Source organism: Suricata suricatta, chromosome 12, assembly GCF_006229205.1.
Source record: "Suricata suricatta isolate VVHF042 chromosome 12, meerkat_22Aug2017_6uvM2_HiC, whole genome shotgun sequence".
NCBI classification, from domain to species: domain Eukaryota; kingdom Metazoa; phylum Chordata; class Mammalia; order Carnivora; family Herpestidae; genus Suricata; species Suricata suricatta.
Window position 1 is genome coordinate 71768794 of NC_043711.1, and position 15761 is coordinate 71784554.

At 39.9% G+C, this 15761-nt stretch overlaps 1 long non-coding RNA gene across 1 annotated transcript in view; it reads left to right on the top strand.

Annotated features, from left to right (window-relative positions):
• Window positions 1–6215: 6215 nt before the first annotated feature.
• LOC115274788 overlaps window positions 6216–15761 on the top strand; it is a 30251-nt gene continuing 20705 nt past the window's right edge. Inside the window, exons 1-2 of the long non-coding RNA XR_003901250.1 lie at window positions 6216–6253; window positions 6384–6553. This is a non-coding gene — a long non-coding RNA (uncharacterized LOC115274788). The remainder of the gene's footprint in view (window positions 6254–6383; window positions 6554–15761) is intronic.

Here is a 15761-nt window from a genome sequence, read left to right on the forward strand (position 1 = left end):
TGACTGAGCCATCCAAGTACCCTCCACTCTCTTTTTTAAAGTAGTTCTGTTACTGGTAATAACAGTATTACTAGTACTGTTGACTTGAATGTGTATCGGAATCAGAATCACCTGGAGAGCTGGAAACATAAATGTCTGAATCCCAGCCCCAGATATTCTGATCTAGCAAATCTGGGTACAGGCCTACGAATACGCACTTGTAACATGTTCCCAGGGAATGCCGATGCTGCTGCTCTGGGACCTGTGCTTTAAGAGCTCACTGTTAGAGATATACAACAAGGAGGCAAACCTATCTGTGATGCTCTCAGTGTAGCCCCAACTCAGGGGAGAGGCTGAAGTGGGTGACACTTCAGTGTCCATTTCTGGAATCCCCTAGTTCTGTGACTCTGTTTACACTGGCCAAAACCCCCAAATACTCTCCATTTTCAGCTGTTGGTGCCGGTAGCCAAGCTTTCAAAATGGTTTGATAAATATTTTCAAGACATCCTAGGTATTTAGCAGTGCCTAAAAACAGGATTGGCTAAAAGAGCTTCATGAAATCTTATCTTTCCCCTTAACATACCAGGGTATTTCTTGGGGCCTGGTTCACTTATGTAGTCAGTTTCAGGCACCAACAACTTCTGTTTGCGGCATCTGCCTGTGGGGACCTCTCTTGTTCAATGTTTATTTGAGGGAACAACTTTTCTATAATATCAGTGAGTTTAGAAGAAACTCAAGGTGACATTGTCTCACCATTCCTCTTTTGAAGACTCTCTCTTATACCAGCAACTAATACTTGCTAATTTTCCAAAGGAGTCAGGGGAGATTAATTTTCTACAAAAGCTGATTTATGGCCAGCCAACTCTGAGAAGATGGCCTGAGTCACTGTCCTGGACTTATGTGCACTGCCAAACATTCCATGATAAAAATATTCCCTTTAACTGCAGAAAATTTGGGGTGCCTCGGTGGCTCAGTTGGTTAAGTATCCAACTTCAGCTCAGGTCATGATCTCGCGGTTCATGGGTTCAATCCCCGCACAGGGCTCTGTACTAAATGCTTGCTCAGAGCCTGGAGCCTGCTTCAGATTCTGTGTCTCTTTCTGTCTCTGCCCCTCTCCACTCACAATCTGTCTCACTCTGTCTCTCAAAACTAAATAAATGTAAAAAAAATTAAGATAAAATAAAATAAAATAAATGCAGAAAATTTATGGGAAAACTTCAAGATCCTCCCCCTAAACTCAGCAACTAATCGTGAAGCTAGATAGGCAAAACATATTAAGACCATTTGCAAAGCAGCAAAAAGGGATGCCCCAAATTTGGGTTTTCAGGCACTGTCCCCAGCCTGTGAATATTGAGACTTTGGCCTTTATGTTCTTTGTATTTGCCCCCAATTAGGGATGAAGCTAATTCTGCTCCAGTTGTAAAGCGAAGTAGTTTAAAATTTAAGATGTTTTTGAGAATCTGCAGAACACAATAACTATAAAAATGCTATTACTACCATAATTTATTGAGCATAAATCCCTGTTTTAATGACCGAACCCTGAATTTTTAGAAAGTAATTTAGGCTTCATGTGATGAACTGAATTATTTCTCCCATTTGACAGATGGGGCAAAGGGAGGGAGCTAACTTAACCTAAACCAAAGCCATTAAAGTGGCAAAGCTGAGATTAGAGGACTAGTAGGCTGACATCAGAACTCTTAAACACATGATTTATTGAACAAAACAAGCAAAAAAACGATGATACAGAAATGGACTGATCTCAAAGTTGTTTTTCATTCTAAGACCTGTGGAGAAAGTTGGAGTGGCATATTTATGTTTTGTGGAGGCGGTCAAAAGAACTTAAGTGTCTTTAAAACCAGACCAGGAGAGGTACATAGCTCATTGACAATGATAACATGCCCAATTATTTATTATGATTTTATAAGCTAAAATTACATATGAGTTTATATAATATATAACTAATAACATAATATAGATGAGATGATATTAATATACACCATATTGATTTTAATGTTTTATATAATACATGATATTTAACATATATAGCTTTTAGAACAGTCTTATTAAGATATTGTTCATGTATCATAATATTCAGTAATTCAAAGTGTACACTTCAATAGTTTGTAGTGTAGTCACAGAGTTGTACAACCATCACCACTATCTAATTCCAGGACATTTTTATTATCCCCAAAGAAACTCCATACCCATTAGCAGTCACTCCCCTCCTACCAATTAGTTATTTCCCCCTCCCTTCAGTCCCTGGCAACAATGAATCCACCTTCTCACTTTATGGAGTTTTTCATTTTGGGTAGTCCAATAAATAAAATCACACAATATGTGATCTTTACAAAGCCCATTACAAAGCTTCTTTCACTGAGCATCATGTTTTCAAGTTTCCTCCATGTTGTTGAATGTACCAGTGTGTTATTCTTTTTAAAGGCCAAATAATATTCCATTGTATGGGTACACAACATTTTATCTGTTAATCAGTTGATGGGCTTCCACTTTTTGGTGATTACTTATAAGTAATGATGCTATTAGCATTCATGTATGAGTTTTCATATGAATATGTTTTCAATTCTCTTGGATATATACCTATGTATGGAATTGCTGAATCATATTATAACTCTATGTTTAATTTTTAGGCATCTGCCAGACTGTTTTTCAGAAGTGGCTGCACTGCTTTACAATCCCATCAGCAATGTGTGAGGTTTCCAATTTCTCTACCCTCATCAACATTTATTGTATCTTTTTTATTTTAGTCCTCTTAGTGGGTGTGAACTGGTATCTCGTTGTAGTTTTGATTTGCATTTAGGTAATGACTAATGATATCAAGCATCATTTCTCATGCTATGGGTCTTCTGTACACCTTTTTTTGGAGTAATGTCCTTTCCGATCCTTTGCCCATTTTTAAATTAATTTGTTTGTCTTTTGGTTGTTGACTTGTAAATGTTCTTTATACAGTCTAGTTCCTTATTAGATACATGATTTGCAAATATTTCTTCCCTTCTATGGCTTGTCTTCTCATTTTCTTTGTGGTTTCCTTTGAAGCACAGAAATTTTTAATTTTGATGAAGTCCAATTTATTTACTTTTTCTTTTGTCACTTGTGCTTTGGGTGTCATACCTCAGAAGTCATTGCCTAATGCAACATCACAAATATTTATGGTTACGTTTTCTACCAAGATGCTTGTAATTTTATCTCTTCCATTTAGCTCGTGGATCTATTTTTAGTTAATTTTTGCGTGTGACACGACGCACACATCTAACGTTATTCTACTGCAAGTGGGTATCCAGGTGTCCCGGCACCCATTGAATTGTGTGAGCAAGCTTGCCAAAAATCAATTGACCATAAATGTAAGAATTTATTTCTGGACTCTAAATTGGATTCTATGGATCTCTATCTCTATCCTTATGCCTGTGTTCACGACAATTACTGCAGTTTTGCAGCAAATTTTAAAATAAGGAAGTTTAAGTTCCCCAGCTTTACTCCTCCTTTTTTAGGATTGTTTTGGCTCTTCTTGATTCCTTGAATTCCTATGTGAATTTTAGAATAAGCTTGGCAGTAAATTTCTGCAAAAATGCTGCTGGGATTTTTATAGGACTGGTGTTTAGTCTGTAGATCAATTTGGGTATTGCTATCTAAACAATATTAAGCCCTCCAGTCCATATATGTGAGATGTCTCTCTATTTAGTTAGGTTCTCTTTCATTCTTCCAGCAATACTTTGTTATTTTCAACATTCAAGTCTTGCACTTTTTTTGCTTAGATTTTTCCTTAAATGTTTTATTCTCTTTGATATTATTATAAATGGCATATTATCCTTAATTTCATTTTTGGATTGTTAATTGCCAGTGTATAGAAATACAATTGATTTGCATGCATTGATCTATCTAGCAACCTCTGAACTTCGTTTTTTTTATTTTTAATGTAGTTCTAATAGTGTTTTTGTGGATTCTTCAGGATTTTCTACATGTAAGATCTTATCATCTGTGAATAGAGGTAATCTGAATTCTTCCTTCCTGTCTGAATGCTATTTGCAATTAATTAATTAATTAATTAATTAATGCCAAATTTCTTTCACTAGAATCTCCAGTAAAGTGTTGAAAAGAGGTGGTGAGAGTAGACCATCTTGTTCTTGATCTTGTGGGAAAATCTTTCAATCTTATGTTGGTATGATGTTAACTATGGGCTTTTTATAGATGGCCTTGTCAGATTGAGGAAGTTCTTTCCTCATCGGTTGAGAAAGATCCCTTTTTTCCTAGTTTATTGAATATTTTTATCATGAAAGGGTGTTGAATATTGTCAGTGTGTATTCTGTGTCTATTTAGATGCTCACATAGTTTATGTTCTTTGTTCTGTTGATTTGGGGCATTACATTGTTTGATTTGGGGTATTGAACAGACCTTACATTGCAGGGATAAATCCCAGTAGATCATGGTGTATATTCCTTTCTACATATTGCTTGATTCAGCTTTCTGGAACATGTAATATTTTCATTATGAAGTATAATTAAGTCTCAGGAGTTATACACAGCTGGCTAGATATAAATATAGCTTCTGGCACCTATACTAGCTGTGTGACCATGGTCAGGTTATCCTCCCAAGCTTTACCTCAACCATAATGTGGAGATAATTGTAGAATATACCTCTATTTCTTTGGATTGTTGTGAGGATTAAATGACACATCTAGAAAATTTTAGTATCTGGCAAATAGTAAGTACTCAAATAGTAGTCATTATGGTAATTATTTTAATACAAATTATGACCATTTCTCTAGCAGCCAGTTGGTGCTTATTAGTGGAGTTATATCCTCTCTTGAAAAAACTTTATTTCTAGCCAATCAGTATTTGCTGTACAACTGTGAACTGCTGTACAACGAAGGGATTTGGAAGGTTACCTCATCAAGGTAATTTTAATTATCTATTTCTGCACAAGGCAGAAATATGCCCACAAGATAGCTGAATAACAGCCCCTTCTGATTCAGGATCAGCACACTGGGGACATGGGAGATGTGTGATCTAGAGTGAGAGAAGGAAGAAATCTGGGGGAGAAGAGGCTGAAGGCAGGAGAAATTCAGTAAGATGCTTCAGCCTGGCAGAGCCAGTGCTAACCCTAACAGGATTACAAAGAGAGTTTGTCTCATGCAGAACTAAGTATGTCAACACAAGGGTAGTGTCCAACAGTCACGTAGTGATAGGAGTGAGAAATCTGAGGGTTGGGCAGGACTGGTGTAGGGACTTCCTCCTATAGAACAGAGTGGGACATCTTCTCTATAGACAGAGGGTTCTCTCTGGGGGAAGACTAGAGGGGGCTTTAGCACCAGCTCTGGCCTTTAAGATGTAGAAACTGGTAGACCTGAATTTAAAGGGAAAATAATTTCAACATCCTCCTCACCCACAGTTTTGAACGTTGCCTGTAATGTTCTTATAAAACAAACATCTGATTTTGACACTGTTCTGCTTACAGCCCTTCGAGGCTTCTCCTTATCACTGGCATAAACCCCAAATTCCTTAAAATAGTTTGCAACATCTTTTGCATGTTCTGTCTCTCCCCTTGCCATCCTGTCATATTCAATGACTTCTTCCTTCTTGAATATGCCTTCTCATCACTGAGTTTTTGCAAATGCTGGACCCTTCTCACTGGACCCCTCTCCCCCTTCTCCTCTTCTTCACTTTCAAGTTGCCTTTGCCTGACAAGAATTCCTTCTCAATGTAAAGTTTTCAGTTTAGGCTGAAATTTCTCCCAGGGAAGCTGATTTCCAAATTTTTAGGTAGAGGTCCCTCCCATGTTCTTCCATAGCGCCCTGTTACCCTATATACCCATGCATGTGAGCTAAATTATTGCCTGTTGGTGGCTGTGGGCTCCAAGAAGGCAGAGGTGATGTGTGTCATATACCACTCAAAATGGGGTTCTCACCCAGCAGCAGCAGAAGCTGAGAGCATATTAGAAATGCAAACTCTTGAGGCCTCACCTCAGACCTATTATGTCAGAACCTCTGGAAGGTGGGACCTAGGAATCTGTCTCACAAACCTTTCAGGTGATTCTGATGAATACGAAATTTTGAGAAGCACTCATATAGTCAGGTGCCTATAGATATAATCATCTAGCAGTAGATGATCAGCCAATGAATAAGTCCTAACTATACTACAAATCATGTAATCTTCACCAGATCACTTAGCCTTGTGATTCTCATCTGTAGTATGCTGACCTCCTTTCCTCTCACAGAGGAAAAGATGTGACGGCTTATGAAGAAGCTCCTGCACACTGACATGTAGTAGGTTCCTTCTCTCTTGTTTCTTCATTCTCATTTGTAATTCAATTGACTGCTGCCTGGGTGGCCTTCCAACCCTTAACCTGCTTACAGATCTTGAGCAAGTTTGGAGCATCACTACTTCTGTTCACAGATCCAAAAAGGGAAGAAGGAAAATGCAGCTGATAGAGAAGGCTGTTCTTGGGAGTGCGCCCATGGCCCATCTGATCAGGAGTTTATCTGGGTCCGTGGGTTGATCAACATATGTCACAGATGACAGGATATTGAAATGTTTTCTTTCCCCGCTTCAAGCCTACATGCTAGGTAAGAATGACTACTTTTATTTTTAAAAGACAAAATTTTGGTTATCAGTATTTTTTGATGCCAACTATAATAATTGCATTCAACTTGTTTATCAAATGATTTCAAAATTTGAGGTAATATCTCTCCTAGTTTTGTGGTTTTAAATTTTTCTTAAAAGCAAAATAAGGTAAGATTTAAAAGTTCCTGGGCTGGTTTTTTTTTTTTTTTTTTTTTTGATCACATTGAACCACATCCGAGTCTGGTTCCTAAATTCCTAATGGTTTCAGTCAAGGTCTCCTTCTCCTTAAATTGTCATTGAGCCATAGAAGAGAGTTATAATTTCCTCCACATTTATTTGAATTGAATGGTCAATTAAAATACACAGTAACTAGCCCCTAAATCGACTATACTTCTAAGAGATTTTTCAAAAGGTAGTTAAGGCGATATTAAAATAAATGATGCTTAAATGGTTAAATGTCCCACAATTCCTTTAAAGGCCTGCTCTGATTTTAGGCATAAGCCCCAGTGATATGGAAAGTGCTACAAACAACTGAGTGTGGTCAGTACAGGAGTTTGTGTTCTTCACCAAGAGTAAGGGATAGGTGGACATTAATGGAGACAAAGAAAGGCTTCTGATCTTGTGCCCTAGCATTAAATGGAATTAAATGGATGTGAGGCCCACAAAGGAAAACTCTGACACTGTGCTCTGGGAAAATAGTCTAAGCAAAGTATCCTGTATCCAGGAATTAGACACAACTGTCAGAGCCACCTTCCTTCCAGGGACTGCACAAATCTGAACAGTGAGCATATAGGGTGACCAAATACTGAATACCTGGGAGAATTTCCCCCCTCCCCCACCAAGTCTATTCTGCATACAGTTTCCTGAACCTTTCTGTGAGCTGAGGGGCCGGGAGAGAAGATCCTATGAAGAACCTACTGAGGCTGAGTCCTCCTTGCCCAGGTGAAATGAGTACTTGGAGTTAGCTATAATTTGATATTTTTTCCTAATGAAGACTAAAGCAGCATGCCATATTTTTAAGCTTGAGAATTTTTGGAAGCAGAAGCAAGTTGAATTAAGTTTAACTTAAGTTAAAATTCCTTTTTATCTCTGCATCTTCTCACCTCTGATAAAAATGTCATAACAAAATATTCTATAATATTATTGAGATGATTAAATGAGCTAATATATTCATAGCACCTGGAACATTGTCAAGCCCAGGATTAGGGCTCAGTGAATGTTAGTATCACCATCATCATCATGATTATTATTCCATGGGGTTGTGTCAGGTGACCATGGTATGAATCTGACTTTACCCCTTTCCTTTTGCAAAACAAAAAGTACTGGATAAGCTAGATTAAGATCAGCTGTTTCTTAATACATTTTTGGCACCAGAAATAATTTTTATTTTATTTTACTTTTTATTTATTTTTGAGAGACAGAGAGAGACAGCGCGAGCAGGGGAGAGTCAGAGAGAGAGGGAGACACAGAACCTGAAGCAGGCTCCAGGCTCTGAGCTAGCTGTCAGCACAGAGACCTATGTGGGGCTCGAACCCACGAACAATGAGGTCATGACCTGAGCTGAAGCCAGATGCTTAACCAACTGAGCCACTTAGGTGCCCCCAGAAATAATTTTTAAACATAAACTTCAAAAGGATCTTTGCATGTATATATTCATTGATGGTCTTTGATTCTAGTTGTTTAAATCAACAAGAAAAATAAAAGAAGTCTGTGGGTTAACATTACAAAATAGCTCAGGAAGAATAACTTCACAGCCAGATACACAGGTACAAACAAAGTTATCAGGATCCGTTTTCTTTGTGTGTTTCTGTCTCCTCTCCTCTCTGCTTTCTCTTTCTCTTCAATTCCCAGGATCGCCTGCGCTCCTCATCACAGGACAGCTGTCAGTAGCTCCCATAATAAGAGCCTTCTGAATTATAATACACTGAAAAAGAGAGAGCATCTTTTCTCTAGCAGTCTCTGTGAATGTCCTTACTTTCATTTTGATTGGCCTGGCATGTTTGGATCCTACACCAATCATAATGGCGACATAGGTCACATGTTCCACCAGTGAGGCTGGGAAGAAGGAAGAAGCCCCGCCCCTGAGAACAGACAATGGGAATAAGCTCTACCCACCAGACTTGCTTTGCACCCTATCTCCTTGGTTGGCCCTTTTCAAAATCTGAAGTGTTCCTCATTTGGATCCCATTGGATGCGAGGATCTCCAACATTTTGCAAGTTTGCCAGGTTGCAAATCCTATTGGGGCAATTATTAGGGAGCAGTCAGGGGTACTGAGAGGAGGGACTGAGCAATTCCCTGAGAGAGGTTCCATTGAGTCTCTCTCAAATCATAGCAGGCTGACAGCTACAAGCTTTGCTGTCCCATGAGGCACTGACTTGTCTCTGTGCTATTAAAGACTTGTATACAGAAGTAGGTGGGAGAATCATTTGGGTTGAGCTCTGCACCACACTGTATGCCCTGTGCCTCATGTTCCAATTATTTATTGCAGCTTAAAATAATAATAATTAGTATTTTATATGGTTCTGGGGACAACTAGGCTCCTTTGGGAACTTCCGGCTTCCAGCTCTTGGTGGTTACAAAAAGCAACTAGGGATGGAGTCCTCTTAAAGGCTTTGTCCTTCATATGTTCTGTGTTCTCTAGGTTGAGAAGATCAAATGGCAGGAGCTAGAATATCTGGGGCTCATTGTTCATCTCTCTCACTCTCTCTCTCTTCATCTCAGTGGTCTCTCCACATGGTATCCCCAGCAGGGCAGCCTCCAGGTTGTCAGATTCCTTATCAGGAAGATGGAGATACCAAGACTGGGTTAGAGAACAAGGAGAAACCCTAGGCCCCTTTTCACACCTGGCCTTGGAAGTTACACAATGTTATGTCTATTGCACTCTTTCTATTGAGGCAAGGACAAAGCCTACTGAGTTTCAAGGGGTGGAAACACAGATTCTATCTCTTCATGGGAGGCATGTTAAAGAATGCACACCTCTCTTAAAACCATCTTACCCCTGGTGATGGCTTTGGGTCAACCTAAACAATGTGTACTTTCCAGGTCTCTGAAAAAACGCTTCACATTTCTCCACTTGAAATCATATTTTAGGGATTATCTTTGGACATGCTGTTCTGATTCTGTTCTTTTCTTGGTGGAAATGAGGTGAGATTATCAGGGTATAATAAGAAAAGTGGTTTCTTATACAACCATGAAACAGAAAAGAGACTTCGATATCACATGCAAGTGCAGTGGACTCCATCTGGGCACATGGACATATTTTTGATAGCTGGGACTCTTTTCAACACTTGTGAAAATATTGCAATACCTCACCCCAGTAGTTTGGGCTTTTGCTATAGAATACAGCTAAAGTCAAAAACAGTAGGGAGGAACTCTGGAGGGATTGTGATATCATATTATTCCATGGAGTTTGATCATTTTCAGGAAAAAAACCCCAACACTATCTTGAAGGTGAGCTCTAGTGTTAATTGCAAACTTTGGCATGTCTTCATATTCAGAGTAAAAGGGAAAATACACCAACATCTGACTGAACCAATGCCCAGTTCTCTGCCTTCTGCAACCAACCCATCCTTGCAGTGATTACCCAGCATGTACTTAAAATCAGAAGGCAGGGAGAAACCAAGATGAGAATGCATCTACCTAGCCCTTCAGAGGAAACCACAAAAAGTGGATTGGGGAATCCTCATTCTCACATATTAGTAAGGGTGTTTAAGAAAAGGTTACTTAGTGGAAAGAAGGGCAAATTATGTCTTCCTTTTTAATTTCTGACACTCAACCCAGGCCTAACCTCTTTTACTGTACCTTAAATGTTCAAAATAGTGTAAGAATAAAATTTCCCATTATAGAATTGACTTATTGTTAGAAGCTAAGTTATGGTAAGGAAAGAGTACTAGGTAAAATTATAAAACCAACACAGATAGTCTTTAGTTTTCTACTCCTTAGTGTGCTAACATTTGGGTCTGCAAAATCTATTCTCTTACTAGTGACTCTGGCAATACTTACTTGGGGATGCTACAGCCAACTCCTTTCTTCCCAAGGCTTAGGACTGTCTAGTTAACTGGTAAACATTTATGATGCTGGATGCTGGATTCATTCCATAGCGTTCAATGTACATTTATTGAGCACCAACCACATGCCAATAGTTGTTCTAGGTATTTAGTTTATGGAAATGGACCGTCATAGCTCTAATGTATGGAACGTAGTTTAGTGCCATGTCTTTCTGGAAAAGCAACAGTGGGTGGGGGGAGTCCTATATATTGTTCATTTTTACTATAAAGCCAAGAGGGAGACCAAAAGGAAGTTTTCAGAGCTTTATAGTTGAGTGATGTTCTTCATCCCCCTTTTCCCTTTCCCGAGTCCTATAAACATTTCTACAGAAAGTACAGAGAGACCCAGAAGTAGCTGAAATAATAGCAAATATTTTCTGGAAGCCTGAATCTATTAGTTTAAATTTCCCCAAGATAGAAAATCACAAATATTTTCTCAAAGTCCATGCTTGTCATTCTCTATTAATGTGAAATTTTATTTCTTGGGACAGAGCTGGACTGGACTTGTTAACTTGGGGCTAAGCTGAAAGGAAAAGACTAAGATGCTATTGCTGGAAAAAAGTCAATGGACAGGTAGAATACAGCCTCTGGACAGGTAAAATACAGATAAATATCCATTTAATCAACAAATATTTATTAATTTCTCATAGGCCCTAGGGTCATATTGGCAAACAGGACAAAGTGACTCTCGTGAATTTTGTATTCTAGTAGGAGCAACAGAAAATAAATGAGTGCAAAGAAATACATTCTATAATCACAGAGTAAGATGAAAGAGAATGATAGAGGTAGGCTGTGTTTGAGATAAATTAACCACAACAAGTACTCTAAAGAGTTGAAATTTAAGCCAGATCTGCCGGAGTGACTCATGCAAGGATCTACAGGAGGGTTTCAGGTAGAGAGAGAGTAGCATGGGACAAGGCAAGAGACCCAGTAGGACAGGACAAACAGAGAGAGGGACTTATAGTAGTGCATATCTAGTTGGTGCTGAGCCATCCAGTAGTGGGCTGTATCTGGAAAGAAATGATCCAGTTATTTAACCAGGACAGCTCAGAGCCAGAGCACTGAGGAAAAACTGATACCAAGAAAGCTATGTAAATTCTGCCTTCAGAGATTTGGGTAAAACTGAGCTGACTAGTGAGGTTTAGCAGCTTCTGAGAAGAGTTATGAAGGCCCTGAAGCAGAAAGGTTCTGATAAGTTTAACTTAGGAGTCCACCAATTGTCAGAATTGAGGGTCAGTGGACTCCATTCTATGGGTGAAGGTGGATGGTGATTGCTTCCTTCTTGGCTTATTCTGCCATCCTGGAAATGTACTAGATGACTGGACTTTTTACAAACTTTAACTACAGTGTGTCTGAATGGAATTAAACTTTAAAAAGAAAAAAAAGGAAAAGAGATCCCATGTTTTCTGTGCTGCAGTAGGCAGGTGAGAATAACCTAAAGTCTACTGGGGCCCTATAGTACACAGAAATCCCCAAATCACTTAATTTACATCCCTACCTGCATTATGGGGCTGAGATCTTTTCAGTCTTGGCTCCTGAAGTTGCTCTAGGTCTTGGTGATTTTGCTGAAGAAAACTTCTGTACATCTTCACATGATAGAGACTATTAATCCAGAGTAAGTCCTGCTTATTGCTTTCTATGGATGTGGAATGCTTTCACAGATTTCCTTCTTTTTGGGGTGCTATGGCCAAAGGATAGAATTGACTCTCTGTTTTCCACTGCAAGTTCTCCCATCTTCCCTGCTCAAGATTATGATGTCTTTTGCTTCCTCTCTGATACTCTGGTCTGTTCTCCAAAACTGTGGACTTTTCCTTAAGCATAAATTGCGTTCTGTCTCTCAGGGGTGGGGACTATTCTCTACCCTTAGCCTCTATCTTCAGCTGGTCTACATGGTCTGTTCCTGGGTCTTCTTCCCTTGATCTTCCCATGGACTGTCAACAAAACAACTTTGAAACGATAGACCTGCCTCTCATGATTCCCTTTTATCTTCTGTGTTTCCTATAGCTCTTGTATACTAAGTCTATGGACGGTACTCTTCCCATTACCAGGCTCTGATAAACTACTTCGCCCCAGCCTTGTGGTCCTTGGCCAAGCTGAGAGGAAAGTTGGTTTGGCAAAGATGAAATTGGCTCACCAAATCCATTTCTTTTTCTTCATGGCTACATAGAGAGACTACATTTTCTAGACTCCTCTACAGTTAGTTATAGCCATGTACTTGAGTTCTATCCCACAGAATGTGGCCCATTAAATTTTCCATGAGTTTCTTCCATTTTCCCTTTTTCCTATCTACCAATTGAATGGAGAGAACTCTAACAAATTAAAATAAGGATTCAAGAGGTGGAGTCTGAGTCTTAACAAAGCAGGAGAATCTGGTGGACTTCATATGAATAAGAAATACATTTTTATATTGCTGGATTACTGAAATTACAGAGGTTTTTCATTATAGCAGCTAACATTTTTTTTACCTAAGTAATACAGTTGGTCACATCCCTTTCCTAAGATACTGTTCACACAGACACAGATACATTCTCCTAAACTCCTCCTACATTCCAGACCACCTGGACAGATCTTCAGCTCACTCCCAAGAGGCACAGGGTCTAACTAGAAACGCATGTATAAGAAGCAGAGGCTCCTCTTTCCTACACCAAATCCATGATAGTTAACATTTAGTAAGCACTGGCTGAATGCCAGTCATTGTGTTAAGCAAATGCAGATTAACTGTACAGCTAATGAAGCTAAAGTTTGGGGTCACTCACATGCAGGGCCCTTCCCAAAGGCCTGGAAGGGGATTTAGCATGTTTGCATGGTCATGTTTTTTTTTATAAAATCTGCAAATGTAAAATGTCTTAACTTTTTTTTTAAATTTGTGGAAGAGTATATTTCTATAAATTCAGGCCCCACTAAATCTAGATACAGCTATGGAGCAAAGTGTTTAATGTGTATTTTCAAATGTCATCCTCATAGCAATTTTGTCATAGCTTCTATTACTACACAGAGAAGAAATTTGATGCGTGAAGAGTTTTCCTTTATAGTTTATCATCAAGTTGGTTTCCATATAACACCCAGTGCTCATCCCAAAAAGGGCTCTTCTCCACACCCATCACCCATTTTCCTGTGCCCACCACCCCTATCATCCCTCACTTTGTTCTCAGTATTTAAGAGTCTATTATGGTTTGCTTCCCTCCCTCTTCTTAACTATTTTTCCCATTCCCCTCCCCCATGTTAAGTTTCTCTTGTTCCACATATGAGTGAAAACATATGGTATTTGTCCTTCTCTGCCTGACATATTTCACCTAACATGGCACCCTTGAGTTCCATCCATGTTGCTACAAATGGTCAGATTTCATTCTTTCTCTTTGCCATGTAGTGTTTTATTGATTATATATATATGCCGCATATTCTTGATCCATTCATCAGGTGATGGACATTTAGGCTCTTTCCATGATTTGGCTATTGTTGAAAGTGCTGCTATGAACATTGGGGTACATGTGCTCCTATGCATCAGCACTTCTGTATCCCCTGGGTAAATCCCTAGCAGTGCTATTGCTGGGTCATAAGGGAGTTCTATGGATAGTTTTTTGAGGAACCTCCACACCGTTTTCCAGAGCAGCTGCACCAGTTTACATTGCCACCAACAGTGTAGGAGGGTGCCCATTTCTCCACATCCTTGCCAGCATCTATAGTCTCTTGATTTGTTCATTTTAGCCACTCTAATCAGTGTGAGGTGGTATCTCTAGATGCATGAAGAGTTTAAGTCACTTGCCCCAGCTCACCCAGCTGTGATGTGTCGGATCCAGGATCCAGGGACAGGCTCTCACGACCAACCTTGTGGCCTTCATGATTCCTGCTGCTCCTGGGTCACATGCATATATCTCAGGAAAGCTGACGCAGACATGGTAATGGTTAGCATTTTCTCCTGGCCCCTCTGCATGACCTCCTTTAGACCCATCCTAATATCTTTAGTCCCAGATAAAACAGACTGCAGAGTTTTTTCAGTGCTACATTAAAGTGTTAATTTCACACACTAGAAGGCACCTAGGATTTAGCATCAGGAGGCATGAGTTTTAGAATACGGAAACAATGGGGGGGGGGGGTAATGGCACAGATTTTTGCCAAGAGATTGCCGGAGGTATAGTGGAAAGCGATGGGATCAAACGACTGTTGCAGGCTGTCAAAGGTAGTGGAACAGCTTCAAAGCTCATTACTGCCTTGACTTCCTGAGGTTCACACGGTGCCAAGGAACTGGAAGATGTGGAGGATAAATAGGCTGCCTTAGAAAGGGGGATTAAAACATGCAACTCCAGATGAGCCTTCAGGGCCAGCAGTGCCCCAGGGTTTGTGGGAGCATTCCCAGCTGTTACCTGTGTGTTGGTTTTATCCCCAACTAATACGCCAGCTGGTGGAGTTTTATTTCCTTGTTGACTTTTTTGCTGCCACCTGGGGAGTCTTGGTAACTGTAAACAAAGATTTAGAACACTAATAAAGTGTCGGGCGCCAATGCAGTTGACTCTGTGTAGATACTAAAATCAAGTAAGCTGTGGATGAGCAGCTGGCATGGGGGACCTCAGTCACTTGGGCTGGTGGGGAGCAACAGAGAGGTAGGGTGAGAGAGAAAAGAGTTTGATTGCTGAAGCTCCCATGTTCAGGGCTCATGGCTTAGGAACTTGCAGTAGATACTGTCGGATGGGCAGGAGATCTCAGCCCCTGGCTGCTATGAGTATTGGCTGCTAAGGGCTCACAAAGGCCCCCTTCCCCAAGAATTGAACTCAACTGATGCCTAGGATGTTACATCTCTCTTCGCCTACCTGGAGAAACCTATAGTAATGACTGATACAGGGGTACCCTAGGCCAGCACTGTTTGCCTTAAGGAGGGAACGATCATGTCAACATTGTGATTTATGCTCCCGTGCTTTTGTTGGATCAGGTCTAGTTTAGATATTACCTGAGCACAAATCTTTGACTGGCTTCTTCTCCTATCCTGTCTGCTTTCCTTCCTTAGATTCTTTTCCAGAAGATCCTTTCTCAATACACTACAGGCATCTGATTTTCCCTGTCTTGGACTCTGCTTCTGGGGCTCACCTAAGATGATTTCTGGGCCCTCATTGCAACAGCTAAGTTTGGTAGGAGGTGAGCAGGGCTTTGAAACAGGCAATTCCCAGAGTT